This window comes from Acartia tonsa, chromosome 14, assembly GCF_053477335.1.
Source record: "Acartia tonsa isolate MP-2025a chromosome 14, ASM5347733v1, whole genome shotgun sequence".
Lineage (NCBI taxonomy): Eukaryota > Metazoa > Arthropoda > Copepoda > Calanoida > Acartiidae > Acartia > Acartia tonsa.
Window position 1 is genome coordinate 34,621,429 of NC_137273.1, and position 21,884 is coordinate 34,643,312.

Below are 21,884 nucleotides of genomic sequence, written 5' to 3' on the forward strand. Positions count from 1 at the left end.
AATGGACGTACGGACATTCTGATAATGATTATAGAGTTGCTACGCTTTCTATATCGTACCTAACTACTACAGTAATCACCATGCAAAGTTTGAAATCAATAGGACAATTCTAACATGCCTAAATTAACGAATAAAAGCTAACTATCTCGGACGGACGGACGTACGGACGGACGTACGGACGGACGGACCGACCCTAATTATAGAAAAGCTTCGCTTTTAACAACACAAATTTCAATTGTTTTAATTGATTCCCTAATGTTTTGATGTAGAGGTCTAAATACATCACAATTCTTTTCAATGCTTCTTTCTATCTAATAATTTATCATAAAAATATAAATATATTTTTGTTAACAGCCAAGCTTTTCTATAATTATGGTCGGTCCGTACGTCCGTCCGTATGTAACAGATAGCTTTTTTCGTTAAATTAGGAATGTTAGAATTAACGATTTCAAATTTTGCACGTTACCAGAATTTCCGTACGTCCATTTAAAACGTGTTGATTTTTTTACTTTTTTAACAACAGTTTTTTATGCGATATAATCATCCGATTGATCTGATTTTTGGAGTACTGATTCCTATTACAATAAGGTACAATATTATAAGGGAAGCATCTCTATAATAAAGTCCCAAAAATGTCAGGATGTCAATAAACAATATTCTGTATTTAAGAATTTTGTCAAAACTTATATATTTATATTTTGTATATTCAGTTCTAACACTCTGCAAGAGTTAATGTTCGTCTGTCATACCGTTTCAGAGCTTCGCTTTTATGGATGTTGTCATCCTTGTATTTATTATATTTTGTCTTTTTACCTTGTACAAAATTATGATCAAATGATTAAAGAAAAAAAATCACCTGAGTATTTTCATCGTAATTGCTTTGTAAATGTTCTTATAAAATAATTTAAAATTATAGTAGATTTAATTTTAAAGAAATTATGTATAAAGTTTTTAGAACTATAAACTGTCAATTATAAGATGAAATAAAAAAAGTACCATACATTAACAAAAAGGATTGTTAAAACAATAATCATATATATTAGGAGGGTATAGTCAATAAATCACCTAACATGACACTGCTTATTCAATTCAATCCGACTTCTATATCTATAATACAAAGTAGCTTGATGTCTGTCCGTCCGTCTGTCTGTTCGTCCGTCTGTCTGTCTGTTCGTCCGTCTGTATGACCGTCCCTTAAGATCTCGATAACCACTGAACCGATTGGATTCTAAACTACCTACTGGTCCTGTGGTGGTTTTAGGCTATTTTCTTGGGGGGTGGGACACCCACAACCCACCCAAAAAAACAAAAAATCCCCTTCCGATTTTTTTGGGCAGTTAATTTGAAATTAGTGGTTGCAGCACCATAAGTACTTAAGTTTTTTTAAATACCTCTTGGGGCAAAGCCCATAGAGGCTAGGGGCGAAGCTGCTAGTATATTATATAAAGAATACGTTGATATTGTAAGAGATGCTCGCATACCCAAATAAAAATTTTCTCCCAGCTGGCTAATATGACGAAAACCCCCATCCCCCTTCTTATGACTTTACCCCATACCCTACTTTGACCATGAAGGAGCGTATTGACAATTTTCTGAGGACAATATTAGCAACCTAAAATGAGGGAAAAAATTCCCCAACACAATATCCACGTATTCTACATCCATTGATATGCCTAAGTTATAGAGTAGCTGCGCTAATAAGAAATCATTACCTCTAAAACTTATGATAAATATTACTGAAGGAACTAAAAACAACAACTGGATGAAACATCCCCTAAATTATTGTGTATCAATGGATTTATTATAACTTGGATCTTACACCAGATTATCATGTACTCTAATAAAGTGAAACTTGAAGCTGGCTAAAATAACGATTCTCCCCATCCCCTTTTTTACCCCATCCCTTCCCCTCCAACTGGATAAACAAACTGACCAATAAATGATGTCCATGTTGGCAACCTAAATTGACGATAATTGTTCTCCTGGCATAATATCCACGTTTATACTATATCAATTCATGTATCAGACTGTGGTAAAAAAATTCTTCACCAAAAAGCCCAAAAAATTATGTTTAGAAATCCAAGATTTAATACTTAATTAAGGTTAAGTTAGGAGCAATCAGTCCTGCAAGGGGTTTTGATCCGCATTGATTAAAGATTAAAGTTAATCCGCCATCAAATGCTTGGATGTACAATATACATGGATATAACGACAAGCCAAAAAAATTATCATCAATTTAGGTTGCTATTTCCTTTGTCATTTATAGGTCAGTTCGTTCATAAAGTAGCAGGGGAGGGGATAGGGTAAAGGGGGTTGGATGGGAGGGGATTGTTATTTTAGACTGCTACAAATTTTACTTTTTTAGAGTACATGTAAATCTGGTGTAAAATCCAATTAATAATAAATCCATTTAAGTCAAACATTTAAGATATTTAAAATATAATCATCTTCTACAAAAATTTTATTGGTTGTTAAAAAAATTACCTCAAAAAATGACTGACTTGATATGAAGAAAATCTCATTATATTTTCTTATACTAAAAAATCATTAATTCTTAAAGTTTACCAAACTTTTGAAGATGATTAATTTCCCTCAACAGATTATGACGTCAGACGAAAAATAACCAATGAGAGGCCAGCATAAATTTTACCATTGGTCAATTACAGTGTTAACTGGCCTCTCATTGGCTATTCTATAGTATGACGTCATAATCTGTGGAAGGACTTTAATCATCTTCCAAACTTTTATTTAACTTAAAAATCACGAGTAACTATAATATAATTTGAACAAGTTTTTATTAGTAGCATGTATTGTAAGTATCACTACATTTCACATGTCAGTTAGCTAATTGTTCAATTTTTAGGATGTTTATATTATATTTAGATTTAAAAATCTGTCAATATACAAGGCAGACAAACAGATATAATGACATTTGAAACTTTCACACAAAGACACGTTGTTACACACAGAACTCCTCCTCTCTTAAAAAAATTTAAAATGAGGGGTTTGGTCCAGGAATAAGGTATAACAAACAAGCAAAATAAATCTAGAATAATATTTGGGGGGCAAATGGAGAGGTCGTAAATTTTACGATGTGTTGCCCCCAAACGACAGCTGAAAAACACGTATAGGTTTCGTGATTTTCTCCTGAATTAATTTCATTGTTGTTATAAGCTGGGTTTGGTCAGGTTTGGTTAGTGCACCGCAGAAAAGACTCCGTAGAATAGAGGACCCTATTGTGCTTTATAGAGCAGCTGCACTCGTAGACAGATGGAATATAATTTTTCACTGATAAGTCATTTGTTAGAAACTAAAACATGTGGAGTAAAATTTAATAATTGTTTCTTCATACAATACAAATTACTAGTATGTACACCTGTAGTATTTAGCGCTACTGCTCCATGGTTAAGTTATGTACGTCCATCCGTCAATATGGTTAAGATATGTACGTCCATCCCACAATAAGTCTAAGTGGATGGTTTCACTCAAAGAACCAGTTGGGTACTGAATAATCCCTCCCTCCTTATTTTTGGAATGAATTGAAAATAAGGAGGGAACGGGTAGTTTTTCGTATGTTTGTTTATTACTTAAAGTCAGGTGAGGTTTTGTCATTTTGGGTACTTTCTACGAACCCCGCAGGGACTGGGCCCCGTACAGGGATTAGGTATAGGGTTAAAACTACCCGCCCCTTTATTTCAAACTTAAGGGGGAGGGGGTTACCAGTGCTCAACATGTTACTTTGTGCGAAAGCACCAAGTATTTTAAACGTGTCTAAATAAAGAGAAAATATTCTATGCCACTCCCACACAAAAAATTGCATAGTTATTTCTCGCATCGTATTATAAACAGCTTTCCGCGGATATAGAATGTACAATTATAAGATTAAAACCAGTTTTTTTAGCTTCGAGGTGCCGAACCACCGGCTAAAAAACTGGTTTTAATCTTATGATTGTACATTTTTATATTCGTGAAAGCTGGATATAATACGATGCTAGACATAGTTTTTTCGTATGGATGAGAACCGGTTCCTATCCACCGGATTCGAATGAATACGAGAAAAACTCATACTTGTTTAGTAGATTTACTGATAGTTTTTTTTTGGTATACTACAATTTATTGTTCTCTTACTTTCAAAATTATTTTACACTTCAATTCTGCGCTAATCGTGGAAATATTTGTTTTTAAAAGCGAAGCTTTTCTATAATTAGGGTCGGTCCGTCCGTCCGTAACGGATAGCTTTTTTCATTAATTTAGGTTGTTAGAATTGTCCTATCGATTTCAAATTTTGCATGGTGATTTCTTTAGTAGTTAGGTACGATTTAGAAAGCGTACCAACTCTATAATCACTATCAAAATTTCCGAACGTCCATTTTAAAAATGTTGATTTTTTTACTTTTTTAACAACAAATTTTTATGTGATCTAATCATCCGATTGATCTGATTTTTGGTATATTTATTCCTGGGACAACAAAGTATAATGTTATAATCGAAGCAACTCTATAATCAAGTCCTAAATATATAAGTATATCCATAAACATTATCCTGCGCTGGATCTTTAAATTATTTCAATGGTGCGCCAAATCGGGGTGAGCCAACTTTCCACCAATGAGAGCACAACATTTTACGAAATGCCGCGGTGTGATTGGCTGAAATTCTGCGCACCCCGATTTGGCACACCATTGACTTGATTTAAAGATCCAGCTCTGTATAAAGCAGTTTTTCAACAAATTTACTTACAATTTTGCTTCGACTCTTATACATTTATATTCTGATTATTCAGTTCTGACACTATATAAGTGTTCATGTCCGTTTGTCCTACCGTTTCAGTGCTTCGCTTATATGGATGTTGTTATCCTTGTTTTTAGTTACTTTCTAATTCACTTTGTCCGTATACAATCAAATTTTACAAAATTGTACGAAGTATTATAAATTTGTTAATGTTCGTTTGTCTGACAGTCTGATTTGTTAAGTTGTTATGGTTGTTGTCATCCTTGTTAAATTTGAGTATGTTATACTTTATTGTGGTATTGAAATGTTGAAAGGGAAAGGGAGAAATTCAACTTTAGGGATTTTATAAATTGAGACAAAGACAGTGTGCATACAATTCTGCGTATGTAACAAATTGTTACAACAGCACAACCTGTCACTTCTGTCACTTTTTGCAAATATCTGAGACTTTTAAGGGGGGGGGGGGTAAAGGACTATTTACCCCCCCCCCCCCCTCCCTAAAAAAAAGAATATTTTAAAGTGCCAAAGTCATTCCCCGTAACTCTTTGCTATGGGATTGTAAACCATTTAGAGGTTGAAGAAAGGGGAAGGCAGGCATACCAAATTTCAGTTTTGGGGTGGTTATTGACACCCGTCTACACCGACCTTCAACAAGGGCATGGGCGCTTCTCAGTTTTTGAAAGTACATTAGTTTAACCCCTCCATAAACCTTTGAAACCCCACTCTTGCAGAAAATGAAAAGTGTGGACTTCCATGGACACTATGCTGAAGTGATACCACGCGGAAGTGGATGGACACCGACAAAGACACAAAGAACATTGGTGCAATACATTAAATCATATACCAGTACTCTACACCAGGGAAGGAGGGGGCTGGGGGGGGGGGGGGCGTATTCAGCTGTTTATTCAGCTAAGGATCTAAAGGGACAAGATAATGGCCGGTAAATTGATGTACATCCATAATGATGATACTCAAAATTACTCTTTCTGTAGATTTTAATTTGTAGTTGAAACGTTTGAACACTTAAGCGTCAAAGTACACCAGTGGCTCCACAACCCTTAAAGGGTTATGCCAACTATCTGGTACAATGTTGCATGGAATTTTTATTGTAAAATATTGTCTCCATTCAATTTAAACTGGCCTGGTAACTAGGTGGAGATGAAGTTCGGCCAATTCCATGCTAGGTACTTAATAATTGTTATTATGTATATTATTATCTAACCTGCACCAAACACAACAAACCAGATGAATCAAACAAATCAAGCATAGTAACATAATTTATAATATATATCTAATAAAATATGTTGTACCTTTGAGGAAAATAAATCTTATCTTATCTTATCTTATATAAACTAACCAATCAAAATTTAAAAATAGTCCTCAAAGTTGTTGATCCAACATTTCATGAAACTTTGGGGACTAGTGTAATAAACATCCATGTAAATATTACCTTAGTCTTATGATAACGTTTTCTTACTCGTTGGTTTAACAACCTTTGCGACTTTTATTGAATTTTGATTGGTTGGTTCATTTAGCTGAGTGTCCAAACGTTTCAATCACTAATTTAAATTTATAGGCCATTGTCTTATCCCTTTAGATCCCTGACTTTAGAAATTAGGATCCATAGATATAAATATTTATATCTATAATAGGTGTAACTATCTATGAAATAGGTAAACCGTATTCTTAGCATGTCCATTTTTTAATTAAAATAGCTAAAAACCCGCCCAGGACCAAAATTAGAAAAAAAACAATTATATTTTGGGGTTTTATCTAGGCCTTATTGGACAGAAGAAAAAAATACTATTTTATATTATGCATATTTGTGACTGTTCCACCTTCCCCCCCTAAAAAAATAAAATAATTCGCCCGCCCTTTTTAAATTTTTCTTTTGGAGACTAAATAGAGCAATTGGGGTGTCTAATTGAACCATTCCCCACCTCGACTGCCTCCAGAGGCTCTTAGGGGCGTAGCCAAAAGTTTATCAAATAAAGTATTCGTTTAAATTTGATGAACGATTTATAGAATTTATTTTATCTCTCTAAGTGAAGTAAATGTTGCAAATAAAAATAATATTAAAAAATATTATAAGATGGTAATATCTATCTACAGTGGGACATGCTTAACTATTAAACAAGGATGACAACATCTATAAGTAACGAAGCACAAAAAATCTTGGAAGGGACCAACGGACAAAGTGACTTATAGAACAGATGTTCGGTTGTAAAAACAAATAAAAGAAAGAAAGAAAGAATTTCCAAAAATTCTAAGGAAATCACGAAACCTTTAAAAAAAGGCTTATGTCTTTTGATGCATGACCGACAGACAAACGGACAAAACAATGTAAAATGTGCATATTGTATAAAAGCAATGCTATATAATGTTTAAAGATAAAAAGAATAAATGAAATGATAACTAAAACTGTCAAAAACTTTTTCTATTTACTAAAGTATATTTTTATACTGGAAAAGGGAGAAAATCTTCCAAAATTAAACAGTTGAAATTTTGGATAACACTTCTTAGATAAACTATTATCATTTATCTGTACTAGCGGCTACGCCCCTAGAAGCTTCAAAGGAGCTATATCTCTTGGGAGGGGGGTGGTTCCCTCCCCCCAAATAATTACAAATATCCCAGGACCTATGAAAAAGTTGAAACATACCAGTCCAGCGGTTAGCGAGAAACTTCGGTAATCAGACTGATATGGATTTAATATATGGATAAAATACAAATATACAAACAAAAGTAAACCTTTAATAGAATAGACAAAATAACATCTTTTACTGGAGCACCTCCAAAAAATTTCAAGACCTTATTAAGCACTATTACCTTATTATTTATAAAATAAATTATAAATAAGAGGGGGAGGGGGATAATTTTTCGTTTATTTGTGTATTTCTTTATGCCAGGTGTGGTTAGGTTATATTGGGTAGTGGGTAGTCCCGAGGAGAAAAGAAAAATCAGGTTATCTTAAATTATTCAAAAAACAAGGATGACATCATCCATAAGTAGCGAAGCACAAAAATTCGTGGATGGTAATGACAGCCATTGTTGTTTTCTTCAGACGACGGGAAATTTAATTTTGATATCTTAAACTGAAAAAATTTTGAAAATCGATCCATAAACATCAAAGATATGGGGGAAAATGTAAAAAATATAAAAATAGCCAAAAACCTGCAAAAAGGCAGTCTGACCGTCATTGTTGATTTCTTCAAATGACAGGAAATTTAATTTTGATATCTCTAACTGAAAAAATTTTGAAAATCGGACCATAAACCCCTAAGATATGAGGAAAAATGAGGAAAATAAAAAAAATTGCCTAAAACCTGCTAAAAAGCCGTCCGACCGCTATTCATGTTTTATAGTTAATTGTGCTCCTTAATCATGAGTGTTGTCAAAAAAATTCAGCATTCTATCTTTTATAGGAGCTGAGTAAATCCTATTTCTCCCATAGCATTACGGACGGACGGACGGACTGACGGACGGACAGACGGACGGACGGACAAAGTGAATTATAGAGTAGCTTCGCTACTAAAAACAACGTCAGGTGGAGTATCAGTGTACAACAGTCTTTTTGTATTAAAGTACCAAAAGTGTAATTTTTTTTGAGACATTCTAATACAAATAAGAATGGATAAAGAATACGTGGATATTGTAAAAAATTCACGTATAACCTGAAAAAATGTTTCTCTCAGCTGGCTAATATGACGATACCCTTCCAATCCCCCACCCCTTATGACTTTACCCCAATCCCTCCCCTGACCAATAACTAAGGACTTTATTAGCACCCTAAATTAACGACAAAAATTCCCCTGTCATAATATCCACCTATTTTCTATCCATTGATATAACTCATAATGTAATCTTTGTTCCTGTGCGACACAATTGGAAAAATCTTTTGGTCTCAAAATGGTCTACAAATATGGCAAATAAAATAGACTGAGCAGAAAGAGTTTTTTTGGGATATTTTCCCTTAAGTAAAAGTGTGCGAAAAAAACGGGTTTTGAAAAAATAGGATTTTTTATGCTAATTTCAGGCTATATAAGCTGGTTCTTGAATTTTTTACCCAGGCGTATATTTTTACTTAATACTAATTTCCCCATACTAAAAAATACTTTAATTAGGTACTATTTCAAAATATCAAATCTCTAATTTCAACCTATCTCTTTGTCTCAAACTAGAGGTTGTGCCACCAGAGGCCTCTAAAGGTTTCTGAAAGGAATGAAGGGGTTTAAATTTAAAATTCTAAAATTTGTTGTTGGTGTTGGAGGAGTTATTTTCAGGTTTCATAGTATATGTAAGCTATTTGACTATCCCCCCCCCCCAAAAAAAAAAAATCTTCCTGGAACATATAAGAAGCTTCCTGTTTAATGATGTTAGATCTTTCAGTGCATACAGACACACAGACTTTTATTTACCCTATCTTTTTATACAATAGAATTATTTTTAAAAGAACGTGTTCTAACTTTTGTGATGAACCTAGTAAAAGTGTCTAAATCTGATTATGACGTAAAAAAAATAGCCAATGAAAGCCAATATAAATTTTACTATTGGTCAATTACAGTGTATACTGACCTCTTATTGGCAATTTTTTTACGTCATAATCAGAGTTCTTTACTAGGTTCTTTGTAATTTTGTTTTAGATCATTAGCTCCAAAAGTTCAAAAGTTTTGATTCACAGGGCTTCAACACAATAGATTTTTTAATAATTACTCAACAGAATTCAAAAAGTAAGATGTCAAATTAAAGATCTTACTATTTTTGTTCATAATGGCAATTTTCTTCTTTTTTTTGTTGCGTTTTAGTACCTTAAAACAAAATTAATTAAAAAAATAACATTATTTCAAAAATAAGAGGTCTAAAAAAAACGATTGCATATCTAAATTCTATGGACCATTTTACATATACTTCTTACTAAAATCATCAACTAGCTATCTAAAAAAAACGAACGAAAGTTAGGACACGTTCTTTGTAATTTTCTAAAATGGAAAATCAGTCTAAAGTAACTCCATTGGGAATGGTTTGCAAATGTACTGAGTTATTGCAAATTCTCATTCACTTCAATTGCGTGGGGGGGGGGGGGGGGTTAATTTTGCACAAGGGGAGGAGAGGGTTCTTTGTCCCTCTTTGTTTTATTCTACACATATCACAATATAATGGATACAGAGATAGGTAAATGGGAGATAATAATAATCCAAATATAAAACAAGGAAGAATTTGTTTACAATTGTTCTTATCCTTTTATATAAAGTAGTAAGGTTATTTTGTGTGAAACTACTAAAGTGATTTGCTTTACCATTTTAGGGAAGTTTTACATAAGTCCCAGAGTGCTTTAGGCTATTTAAATTTAAGATTTTAGCCTTGGGATAGTTTGAAGCTATTTTTCTAACATCTTTGAGACCCTAGATGCTAGGGGTGCAACCTCTAGTTTATTTATAAACAAACAAAATTCTGTATAATACATTAAGTAAATTGTACTTTTTTTATGACAATTAGTCTAAAATTGATTTATTATACTAGCGGCTACGCCCCGAGAGGCCTCTAGGGACACGTAAAATTGTTTCTTTTCAATCTATTTTAAAATCAGCTATTTAACTAAATTATTTTTTTCGCCATAGATTGTGTTAGTTATGTTTTTAGCTAATTGCAAATTTGTCCGCAGGGCAGTGTTTTTTTTATTTTTAGTTTTATTTTTGTCGATTTCTTTGGGGAGGGTGGTTGAACCCTCCAACAAAATAGTTATAAACCTTCCCGCGACCTATCAGCAGCGGTTAGATACTAGATCATTCGGTACAAACAAACAGACAATCACAATCTGTTACTTTATTATAAGGAGATAGCTTATTTCTACTTAAAATAATTTTGTTTTTTAAATTGTGATTAGAAAAGTTTTTGTGTGTTCTGTAAAAATTAGCACGCGAAAAACCTGAGAAACACCTAAATTACATAGACAATGTATCCCTCATAATTTATGGCTGTTGGAAGGACATACGAACATATCCTAGTTCAAGAAAAGGTGGAATATCAATTTATCTATCATTGTCCTCTCTCTTTAACCCTGAAATGTCTATCTAAATTCACACATACTCGAAGACAAAGATTTTAATTTTAAAAGAGACTAAAAAGCAGAACAGAAAAAGATCCATATTAGAAATATTTTTCAGTATGGATTCGAAACCGATTAATATCCACTGGATTAGAACTGGTTTTCAGCCATACTGAATAAATCTTGTATAGCATTAATGTATTACAGACAATTTTTCACGACTATTAAAAAAATCATAAAACTAATAACAGTTTTGTAGACCTGTTATTTGGCCCATAGTGGCTAACAAGACTGGTTTTCATTTTAATATCCGTGGAAAGTTGTCTATACTAAGATAAATAACTATTCCCATTACAATATAACAAATTCTAATTTATAAATAAACTTTATCGACCGATTATAAAAATGTACGGTTTTGGGTTTGCCTGTTAAGATTTTGCATATATCTCGATGTTTAAATTTAAGTCTTGTGATAGTTTAAATCTATTTCTCGTATTCATTTGAATCCGGTGGATAGGAACCGGTTCTCATGAATTCGAAAAAACTATGTCTAGCATCGTATTATATCCAGTTTTCTACGAATATAGAAATGTACAATCATAAGATTAAAACTAGTTTTTTAGCCGGTGCCTTCGGCACCACGGGGCTAAAAAAACTAGTTTTAATCTTATAATTGTACATTCTATATCCGCGGAAAGCCGTTTATAATACGATACGATAATAAATATTCTCGTATTCATTCGAAACCGGTGGATAGGAACCGGTTCTCATCCATACAAAAAAAACTATGTTTAGCCCCGAATTTCTTCGGCACCTCGAGGCTAGAAAACTAGTTTTAATCTTATAATTGTACATTCAATATCCGCGGAAAGCCGTGTATAATACGATGCGAGAAATAACTATTTTCTGCACTCACCCGTCCCTTTAAATTACAGATAGTCTTGATTCTAGTGGCGCATTCAATAACGAAAAGACTAGCAAAATATGGATTATAAAAATTAGGAAGGGTGATGATTTTTTTTTACTATGTTTTACTCCTGCGTTGGACTACACCTATGGTTCTTTACCCTGCGGGGCTTTCCTGTATCCAATATAACCTAACTTAACCTGACCAATATAATTAACAAACAAACAAGAGAAAAAATATTTGAAGCATAATAAGGCGGTTGGGCGGGGGCTGGTACTCGATTAGGCACTTATAACCGCCAAATTTTTTAATACTCATATGATACTTAAAATCTCACCTTTAAATTTTGTATTAATCTTTATGCATTGAAATTTTTTGTAATTGTTTAAGTTTCTTTCTATAGTTTGTAACATAAATTGAAGTGAATCAACTCTGGAACTATATCTACCACCTCCAGTTTTTGCCTAGATTTCTCCAGTCATGGAATCTCCAGAAAATGTATGGAACGGAGAACCCATACTTGGAGAGACCTAGTTGGACCCAAAAAGGAGGTTTGGAGGCGTTGTTTTGGCTCTTTGGTTCTTTGGATCTTGGCAACGGCAACTCTAATCTGTTTTAATTATGGTAATAGTGATGCATATTTTTTTTTACTTTTTTTCATCATAGAAAATCACTTGTTTATCACAAAAATCACTAAAAGATTTATTTGTCTAAAATCAACATTAGATATCGCTGGCCTTATTGCAAATTTATTTTACACAACCATTAAAAGACAATTGTTTGTATCTTTAAAACTCATATAAAGGCATACAGATGCAATTATCTAAGGTGTCCATAGCTAATTTTAAACCATAATTTTTATATTAAAACATATGCCACCACAAAAATCTGGCAACCATCGAAACGTAGCAAGGATCTACTAAATGACTACATCAGAATTTTATAGGGGCCACAGGAGAACAGAAAAGTATAATTGTGTGTGTATCTCATCTCTAGGTGGGACACCGTCTCATAAAATAATTAAACCAACGAGAACCCACCTGGAGAGAGAGATCCACAAACATTCGGGCACAGTTGTCTGGGTATCCATATTCATCAGTATATCTAACTAAATATCTTTCTATCTATCTGCCTGTCTATAAAAAAAATGTTTTAGATACATTTTATCAAGTAAACTATATTTAAAAAAATCTATTTGTGTATATTATGCAACTACCCATATAAACATATTTAAACAAGGATGACAACATCCATAAGTAGCAAAGTACAAAATCTATTTGACAAAGTGATTTATAGGGCAGATTATCTGTTATCATAACAAAGAAAAGACCGCTATGGATGTTTTATAGTAATTGAAGCTCCTTAATGATGAGAATGTTGACAAAAAGTTTCAGCCTTTTATCTTTCATAGGAGCCGAGAAAATCACGTTTTCCCCATTTTATGACTGAAAAACAGACAGACGGACATTTGGAATTATAGAGTAGCTTCTCTACTAAAAAGGACTGTATCTTTCTTTAAGCTTATATACTTAACTTATATATTTATTTGGTAAATCTATGTATCTTTATTTGACTAATTATTTATCTTCTTGTAAAACTAATCCTTAAAACAAAAATTCAAAAAAAATATACATTGATAACTTTCTAATAATAAATTTTCAATTTCAAATAATATTTAGCCCTGAAATACAAATCAATCAAATGCTTTGCTTTAGCCATGTTGTACCCAACACTCATTTGCCTAGTTTACCTAAATTAATAAGTATCTTAAAGACTTACTAGGGGTCTAATTTGTACAATTCATATTTTTTATCACTAGTTTTAGAAATATTTTAAAGAATTTTTATTAACTGATATGTCCAAGATCTTTGATGATATGTCTAACCTAACCTGAATTAAAGTAACAAACAAATAAACAAAACACTAACCACCACATCTTATTTTTTTTTTAAATACTTGGGATTGGGAGTATCAATGTAGTTTGTGTAAAAGCCCCGCTTGTTCCTTTGCATCCAATGAAAAAATCTACCAATTTACACCCAGTCAATTAAAAAGAATGTAGCGTAAAAATTTAGTTGAGAGTTTATGTTATCCTCCATTTGCATATCTCTATCTTGTTTAAATGGATGTAAAATATAAAGGTGGATATTATGACAGTTGAAAATTAAGTCGTTAATTTAGGTTGCAATTTCCATCGCTTTCATTGGTCGGGCAGTTTATCCAGTAGGAGTGGTAGGGGATATGGTAAAGAAGGGGGTTATTTTAGCCCGCTACAGAGTTCACTTTATTATAGAACATGAAAATCTGGTGTAAGATTCAAGTAATGATATATCTATTTTTGTTTCATTGTTGCGAATTAATATGAAAATTCTTCATGTTTTGCAAAGATTATTTTCTTTGATGTTAGCAAATAAAATTATCTTTAAACTGTATTAGCCACATAATATATTTAGATAAATAAAAGAAAAACTAAAGGTTGATAATCCTATAATATAAAATAGTAATATTTTTCTGTCTAAAGCTTAAGATCTCAGATATTGCTGGTACAAATTGATTATACTGTTTAAGGTGAAGAATGCTTTTAAATGTTTTTAGGTGTGGAATTTTTCTCACTTTTCCTCCCACCATACAGACCAGAGACAGGCCAACTAAGACTATAAGAAGTTATTTATTAAATCCTTATTTTTTAGAACTTCAGGATTGATGAAAGCCTTATGCCTAAGACTATAAAACAATAAAAAACAGACAGACATTGGACACAGGGGGTCACAATATTTGGTAGTCATAAAAACCTAATATATGCGCATAATTGGTCAAAAAAATCTAGATTGAAAATCAGATGTCAATCTTTCATCACACCATTATAAATGACATTGCCCTCGAAGGATTTTTAATCTATCCAATAAAATCTGCTAATAAATAATTAAATTACCTGATTTTTTCAAGTCATTAAAAGTTTATAGAATATACATTACCATAGTATTAAAAAAATCCGCGTTGGTTTCTTTATTTTAAATCACTTCAATATTTCTACTTTGAGTTAAAATTACTAAAACCAAGAATCAAAAGTTTTGTTAGTCAAAAACCTGGACCCTGGATGTCTTTGGTAGTGGTACTTTTGATGTCCTTTTTTGCTGGTAAATTTAACGTCTTGATGTCTTATTTCCTCGATATCTTGGTATATATATCATTTTCCACCTTGATCCATTTTCTATCCTCTATCTGGATACCGTTTTCCTGGTGGCTGGATGTCTGTATCCTTGCTGGCTAGCTGGCTGGATGGCTAGGTATCCTTGCGGTCTGAAAGTCAATGATCTTATGGGTCTACCAATCATAGATTTCTGCGCTGAAGGAATATTAAATTTGGGGGGGGTGAGGGGGGGGGTAGGGGAGTTGTTAGGATGGTTGTGCAATAACCCATTACAAACCCCATTCTCTCTCTCTCTCTCTCTCTCTCTCTCTCTCTCTCTCTCTCTCTCTCTTCCTTTAACCCCTCTCTCTCTCTCCTCTCTCACTATCTATCCATCTTTGAAAGTCTCAAGGGAAGAGCGCCGTTTAAATTGTAGAGGTTTGTTTTGTTCACAGTTATGCTCGTATTAAACAACAACATTTTAGCTCTTACTTTTTACTCTTACTTTGAAGATTTAAAGTAGCTTATAGTGCCTAATACGAAATGACGTCATACAATACAAATGACTAATGACAGGCCAGTATACATTTTACTTTTAGTCAATTACAATGTATACTGGCCTACCATTGGTCATTTGTATTGTATGACGTAATTTATTAATAAGTACTATAAGCTGTTTAATAGATTTTCTATATGATATTAATAAAAATTTGGGTTAACCTAGCCTAAAAATTTTTGAACACCTGATCGGGACCGGACCTACATTCAAAGAAACCTTATTGGTTCAGTGGTTAGCAAGATTTTTTTAGAATAGACAAATATAAATGCTACTTCTTTACAATTTTACTTTTGTTTCTTAGAAAAAATAGTTACAATACAAAGTCTTCTAGATGATACTGATTGTAAGTCAGCCTCAAAATTTTTGAATTGCTATAAATTCAAACAATATAAATATTTAAATAGATATTTTTAAAATGATAATTTAAAGAAAAATCAGCTTAATTTGTTCAATAATGTTGTAAGTAGATTTTCTACCAGCAGTGTTTAAATAATAATCTGTATAGTAAATCAACAATCCAAAACCAAGCCATTTTTTCAAATATTGCGCCAACTAAAATCTGCAATTTCAGAAATTTGTTTATACATTATTTGGACACCTTACAGCTCCTCTCTTGTGTGCACGTTATTTGTTGCACACACAAATTATATTCTGTGTGCAAATTTGTGTTAGAGTGTGTGTTTGTCTGTGTGTGTGTGTGTGCGCGCGAGGTTCTCCCTGTAGTGTGCTTGGATGCACAGAATGAAGTTTATGTCTGGAAGTGTTGCACCTTTTATTTGGGCCTCAACAACAGTCACATTCTTATACATCCTTACATTTTCTCGCAATATCTCTCTCCTTCTCTCTCTCTCTCTCTCTTTCTCTCCTTCTCTCTCTCTCTCTCTCTCTCTCCTCTCTCTCTCTCTCTCTCTCTCTCTCTCTCTCTCTCTCTCTCTCTCTCTCTCTCTCTCTCTCTCTCTCTCTTACTCTCTCTCTCTCTCTCTCTCTCTCTCTCTCTCTCTCTCTCTCTCTCTCTCTCTCTCTCTCTCTCTCTCTCTCTATCTATGTCTATCTCTCTCTCACTCTCTCTCTATATCTCTCTCACTCTCTCTCTCGCTCTCTCTCTCTCTCTCTCTCGCTCTCTCACTCTCTTACTCTCTCAATCTCTCTCTCTAGCGCGCGCTCTCTCTCTCTCTTTCTCTCTCTCTCTCTCTCTCACACACACACACACACACTCTCTTTCTTTCTCTCCCTATCTCTTTTTCTTTCTCTCTCTCTCTCTCCTTCTCTCTCTCTCTCTCTCCTTCTCTCTCTCTCTCTCTCTCTCTCTCTCTCTCTCTCACACACACACTCTCTCTTTCTTTCTCTCTCTATCTCTTTTTCTTTCTCTCTTTTTTTCTCGCACTCTCTCTCTCTCTCTCTCTCTTAGACTCTCTCATTCATTCTTTCTTTTTCTCTCTCTTTCCTTCTCTCCCTATCTCTTTTTCTCTCTCTTTCTTTCTATCTCCCTTACACTTTCTTTCTCCCTCTCTCTCACTCTCTCTAACTCTCTCTCTTACTTTCTCTCCCTATTCTTTTTTCTTTCTCTTTCTCTCACTCTCTCTCTCTTTGTCTTTTTCTCTCACTTTCTTCTCAATTTGTATTCTTACCTATCTTCATTATTTTTACTTTCTTTCTTTTAGAGTCTTTTCCAACCTTTTATTCAATCTATATTTATATATATCTATTTCTCGAAACTAAACTAAATCTATAAATTTTTTTCTCATGATTTAGTTTTTATATCTAGCTACCCTACCCCGCACCCTCCCCCCCCCCCCCCACCCAAAAGATAAAACATACTACCTGGATTCCATAAAAACTTTCTGCAAAGGAGATCCATATGAGCCCAGCGATTAGCGAGATCTTTCAGTACAGATGCTAATAAACGTGCCAATTACAAATATATATTGTTAAAGGTTTTGTAAATGTAAAACATTAGAAATCTCCATATAAAATGTAAAATCAACTTGAAAGAGAAATAAATGTACTTTATAAATGGACACAAAGAAAATAGGTTCATTCAATGATACAAAATTTCTCCAACAACGATGTAAAAAAGGAACCTTTACCTTGGCAATAATTTGCGACAGTTTCTCGGCCAAGATATTTCTCCTTAATTCATCTGACATTGTACGAGTTGGTACATCGTTTAATGTCTTTGGTTATGTCACTAGTTTAAGCTAAGATTCGAACCAATAACTCCTTTAACGACGATGTGTTGCTCTTCTTTTTGCGCTACTGTCTAGGCAGGACATCCAAGGGGTGGGGGTTGGGGAGGGGGGAGGGATAAGGAATGAACCCACCACACCAAATAAAAAAAATTGGCGATGTCATAAGTAAAATTTATTTTTCTAAAAAAATGTTAATCCACTCTCCCCCCCCTCCAAAAAAAAATCTTGAACATCATGGACGCCGATATAAAAACGTTGGGAAGTATTAATTTATCATCAATTGTGCTATCACTGAATTCCTGGTTATTTTCGCATGTATATAAGAGAGTATTGCGAATATATTTCATCTTTGTTGATAGATTGCCGCTAAAACGAAGGCCATACTATAAGGCATAAAAACACACTTTTTGATGCTATCTTTTAGATAATATTTTTGTAATAATTCTCTTATCTACAAGTAACCGTTTATAAAACTCAGTCTTAGTTTGTTGGTCCGTCATATATTGGTAATGCTATTGGGGACATAGAATTTAAAGAACAAAAATGTAATATAATTGACTGCTGTTGTAGATATGTGGTAGGCGGCATCATACGGACAAGCCTTTTCTAGAGCATACTACGCTCTGGGACTCCCGGCAAATGCAGATGTTAAAACTCCACCCATCAACTTTAGACACGCTATCAAAAGACGGTCATTTTGATAAGCGGTCACATCCAACCCATTGTTATGGAATACAATGGCCACCTGGGCATGGGGAGGGGATTACCCCCTCCCCCTTTCCGCAGCCGGACCTTCCCTTTTCTCTGCCATCACCTGCCTACCCCAAGGAGGCAGCCTTCCCTCCTACCTTTGCGCCTGTGGACACAGCCCCAGCTCAAAGGAACCCCTCACCAGCTATCCCTCATAATCTGTTATTATACTTCTATTTGCTATATAAACCTGTATATCTATTGTAATGCTTCGCTTCAGTTCAAAATATATCTTTTAAACAGTAACTACTTTGTAGTTCCTTATTGATAGAATCCTTAAAGGCTAGGGGCTCGTTTGAATCGAACTCGCTCAGTAGGGTTGAACTGCTTCACCCCTACCACAGATATAAAGCTAATATTTTTTGAGAAGACTCTCTAGCAGTTTTAAATTTGGAATCTTTATTATAAACTAGCGGCTACGCAACTAGCATCTAGGAGCTAGAAAAATAGCTTAAAACCATCCTAAAATCTTAAATCTGAAAATAAAATAGATTAAAACCATCACAGGACCTATGTGAAGCTTACCTGAAATAGAGAACCCAATTGGTTCAGTGGTTATTGAGATCTCAGGCTTCAGACAAAAAATCTTATATAATAGGATAAAATAGACAATTTTTCAGCCTTTAATTTAACAATCCTAAGCCGCTGGTATAGGAAGTTTGCATCTAAAGCTTTGTAAAATAGAGAAAACGCGAAAGAGAGAGAGAGAGAGAGAGAGAGAGAGAGAGAGAGAGAGTTTTGGTAGGTAAAGCGCCAAACAATTTAATTGCTGGACTCCGTGCACGTGTGAGTGTGTGTGTGTGTGATTGTGTGTGTGTCCGTGTGTGCTCCCAAGAGCGCTCTCTTGATATTTGGCGGCAAACAGGGATAAATTCTGATTCTAAAACTGAAATGTTATTTCTCGGTAAATATATATTTTTTTTTGGGGGGGGGGGGGGGACAAAATCTCGAAAGGAGGTGTAATCAAACTCCCCCCCCCCCTAATTTGAGTAAAATTTAATTAAGGGGGTAGTATTTTGCTTGTGATAAGTCATAAAATTATCTAATTAAATCTAATTGTTATATAAAAGTAACAGGATGTTTAACCAAAGGATCTGACTAATCTCTGAACCGATATGATTCTCATATACAGTCTAGCTCTTCATAGGTCTTGGTAAGGCTTATAACCTTTCTTTGTAAACTAGAATTGAAACGGGTTATCTCCCCCATCCAACCTCATGTTCCCCTAGAATCTTTTAAGGATATGGTCACTAGGGTGGGTTGATTTGCAAGCTTTTTGGAATTTTCACATTACTACACATTGGAAAGGGTTACTGGGCCAATATAAAACCCTGTAAAACTTGAATGGGGTTTTGTAATCTAAAAACAATGGGCGCGGGGGGTATAAAATGTGCCCTCCCCCGTATAAAACCAAAAATTGAAATTCCTCCAAACACAGGCATGTTGCATATCAAAAAGACGGCATTGAAATGCTAATTATAAATCTGAAAACCGTTTTGAAAAATATTGATTCAGTCTGAATTGATCTTCAAATAACCTACCAAAATAAACAGTTTTGACTAAATCAGCTGTTTTAGGAACTTAATCCGATCTTATTTGATCTAGGATCAATATTTTTCAAAATAGTTTTTAGATTCGTAATCAGCATTTTGATATGCAACATGCCTGTGTTTGAAGGAATTAAAATTTTTGGTCTTATAAGAGGCAAATTTTATACCCTCCGCGCGCCCGTTGTTATTAGATTACAAAACCCCTTTCCCAGTTTCCAAGGGCTTTATATGGGCCCAGTGACCCTTGCCAATGTGTAGTAATATGAAATTCCAAAATCGACCCACCCTAAGGGTCACTAGCATATTTCTTAAAAGAGACAGAAGTTACTATTTATCCCGGAATAAGTGCATTCCTATGAGAGCGAGTGCGACAAACCAGGAAGGGAGGGGACAATGGGCTGTTTATTACACTAGTCCTCAAAGTTTTATATCAACGTTTCCTTGTTGGCTTACCAACTTTGGGAACTTTCATTGAATTTTGATTGGTTGGTTCATTAAAATGAGTGTTTAAAATTTTTCAACCAATAATTGTATTCTAAAAAAAGGGTAATTTATGTATCATCGTTGGGGAGGTACATCAATTTATCTGCCATTGTCTTATCCCTTTAGATCCCTGGCGCCAAACCAACCAAGGGCATAATTAAACTTTCATTTAAGAATAATTTTAATAATTCTATTTAACATTTTCATAATATTAACCTTTTCTCACAGTTTTTAAAGCAAACACATATTATATTTAATTCGAAGCTTTTTACAGTGTCCATAAAAAATGACGACATACTGGCCTAGCATTGGTAAATTAAATAGTATACTGGCCTGCCATTGGTAATTTATTCTGTGTATTTGTCAATGGTCATTTGTATTGTATGACGAAATTTTTTTTATAGGCACTCGAAAGAGTTTCATTTAATTGCTAAAATATTTTTAAGCTTCGATGCTGTACGTATTGGTGCAAAAAATGGGGACAATTTTTAAATTGATTTGACGGGGCTGTTTATTTACGTCACAAGTGAGGGGAAAGAAAAGGGAAGGAGGAAAGAAACCCCCAAGAAAAGATATGGGGGTATGACGTCACACGCCAAAACAAATTGAAATTTGTCCCCATTTTTTGCACCAATACGTACAGCATCTTAAGCTTCTTAAGACTTTATTATAATTGAATTACACCCCTGAAGCATTGAATTAAACACATAACTTATGTAGAAGATTAGTTAATCTTCCGTTGTCTTATACCTATATCCCTAGATTGAATAGAAGGAAAATGCAACAAAGAAAATTTGAACTCTTCAATTCAATGTTTATTTGACCAGGGATGAGAGGGTTGGATAATGGAAGATGAATGGAATTGAATTATCCCCCCCAACTTGTAGGTGTTATTTTGTACCTTTGATACCTAGTGTAGAAGCAACTAGTTTATTTCATTAAATGGGCTAATTGCTTCGCCCCTAGCTATAGTTCTTATTTAAAGGGTGAGTCCTTAACAGATAACTATTATTGGATATATATGCATTTTGGAATCATCCTATCGATTTAAATTTTGCAGGAGTAACATTATTCTCAAAGAAAGCCTGCAAGAAATACACTACTTTGACTGATGAAAGTCTTCCATATAAGTAGACCCAATACCCCAGATTTGAAGTTTTAGAGTGACGTATTTCTTTCAGGCTTCCTTTATAGAAAATAATTCTTAATGATAATTTCAAGACCACTTCTTAACTGCAAACATGTACATTTTTTATCCTTCATCATAAAATAATCATTGTATGCTATAATAAACCACTTAGATGATTTTTTGATGTGGCGAAGACTTTGACAATTAGGAACAGTGTTATAAACAAAGCATACACAAAACGCTAAACTTGTTAATTTTTGTACATAATGATTTAGTATTATTTAAGTAAATTATTTGACTTGCATTTTTGAAATTATGAAAGTTAATTTAATGAAATATTTGATTTCAATACAAAACTTATAATTGGTGATTTTTACTTTGAAATTTATGTAAAGAACGCTTATAAAATTATT

General features: G+C 33.8%; 1 long non-coding RNA gene across 1 annotated transcript; it reads right to left on the reverse strand.

The window, feature by feature from the left end:
- Positions 1-257: 257 nt before the first annotated feature.
- LOC145305214 (uncharacterized) lies at positions 258-1,779 on the reverse strand. The gene is made up of 3 exons (XR_013874530.1): positions 1,713-1,779; positions 857-891; positions 258-311 (listed from the first exon to the last, which is right to left on the reverse strand). It is a non-coding gene; the product is annotated as an uncharacterized LOC145305214 (long non-coding RNA).
- Positions 1,780-21,884: the final 20,105 nt, after the last annotated feature.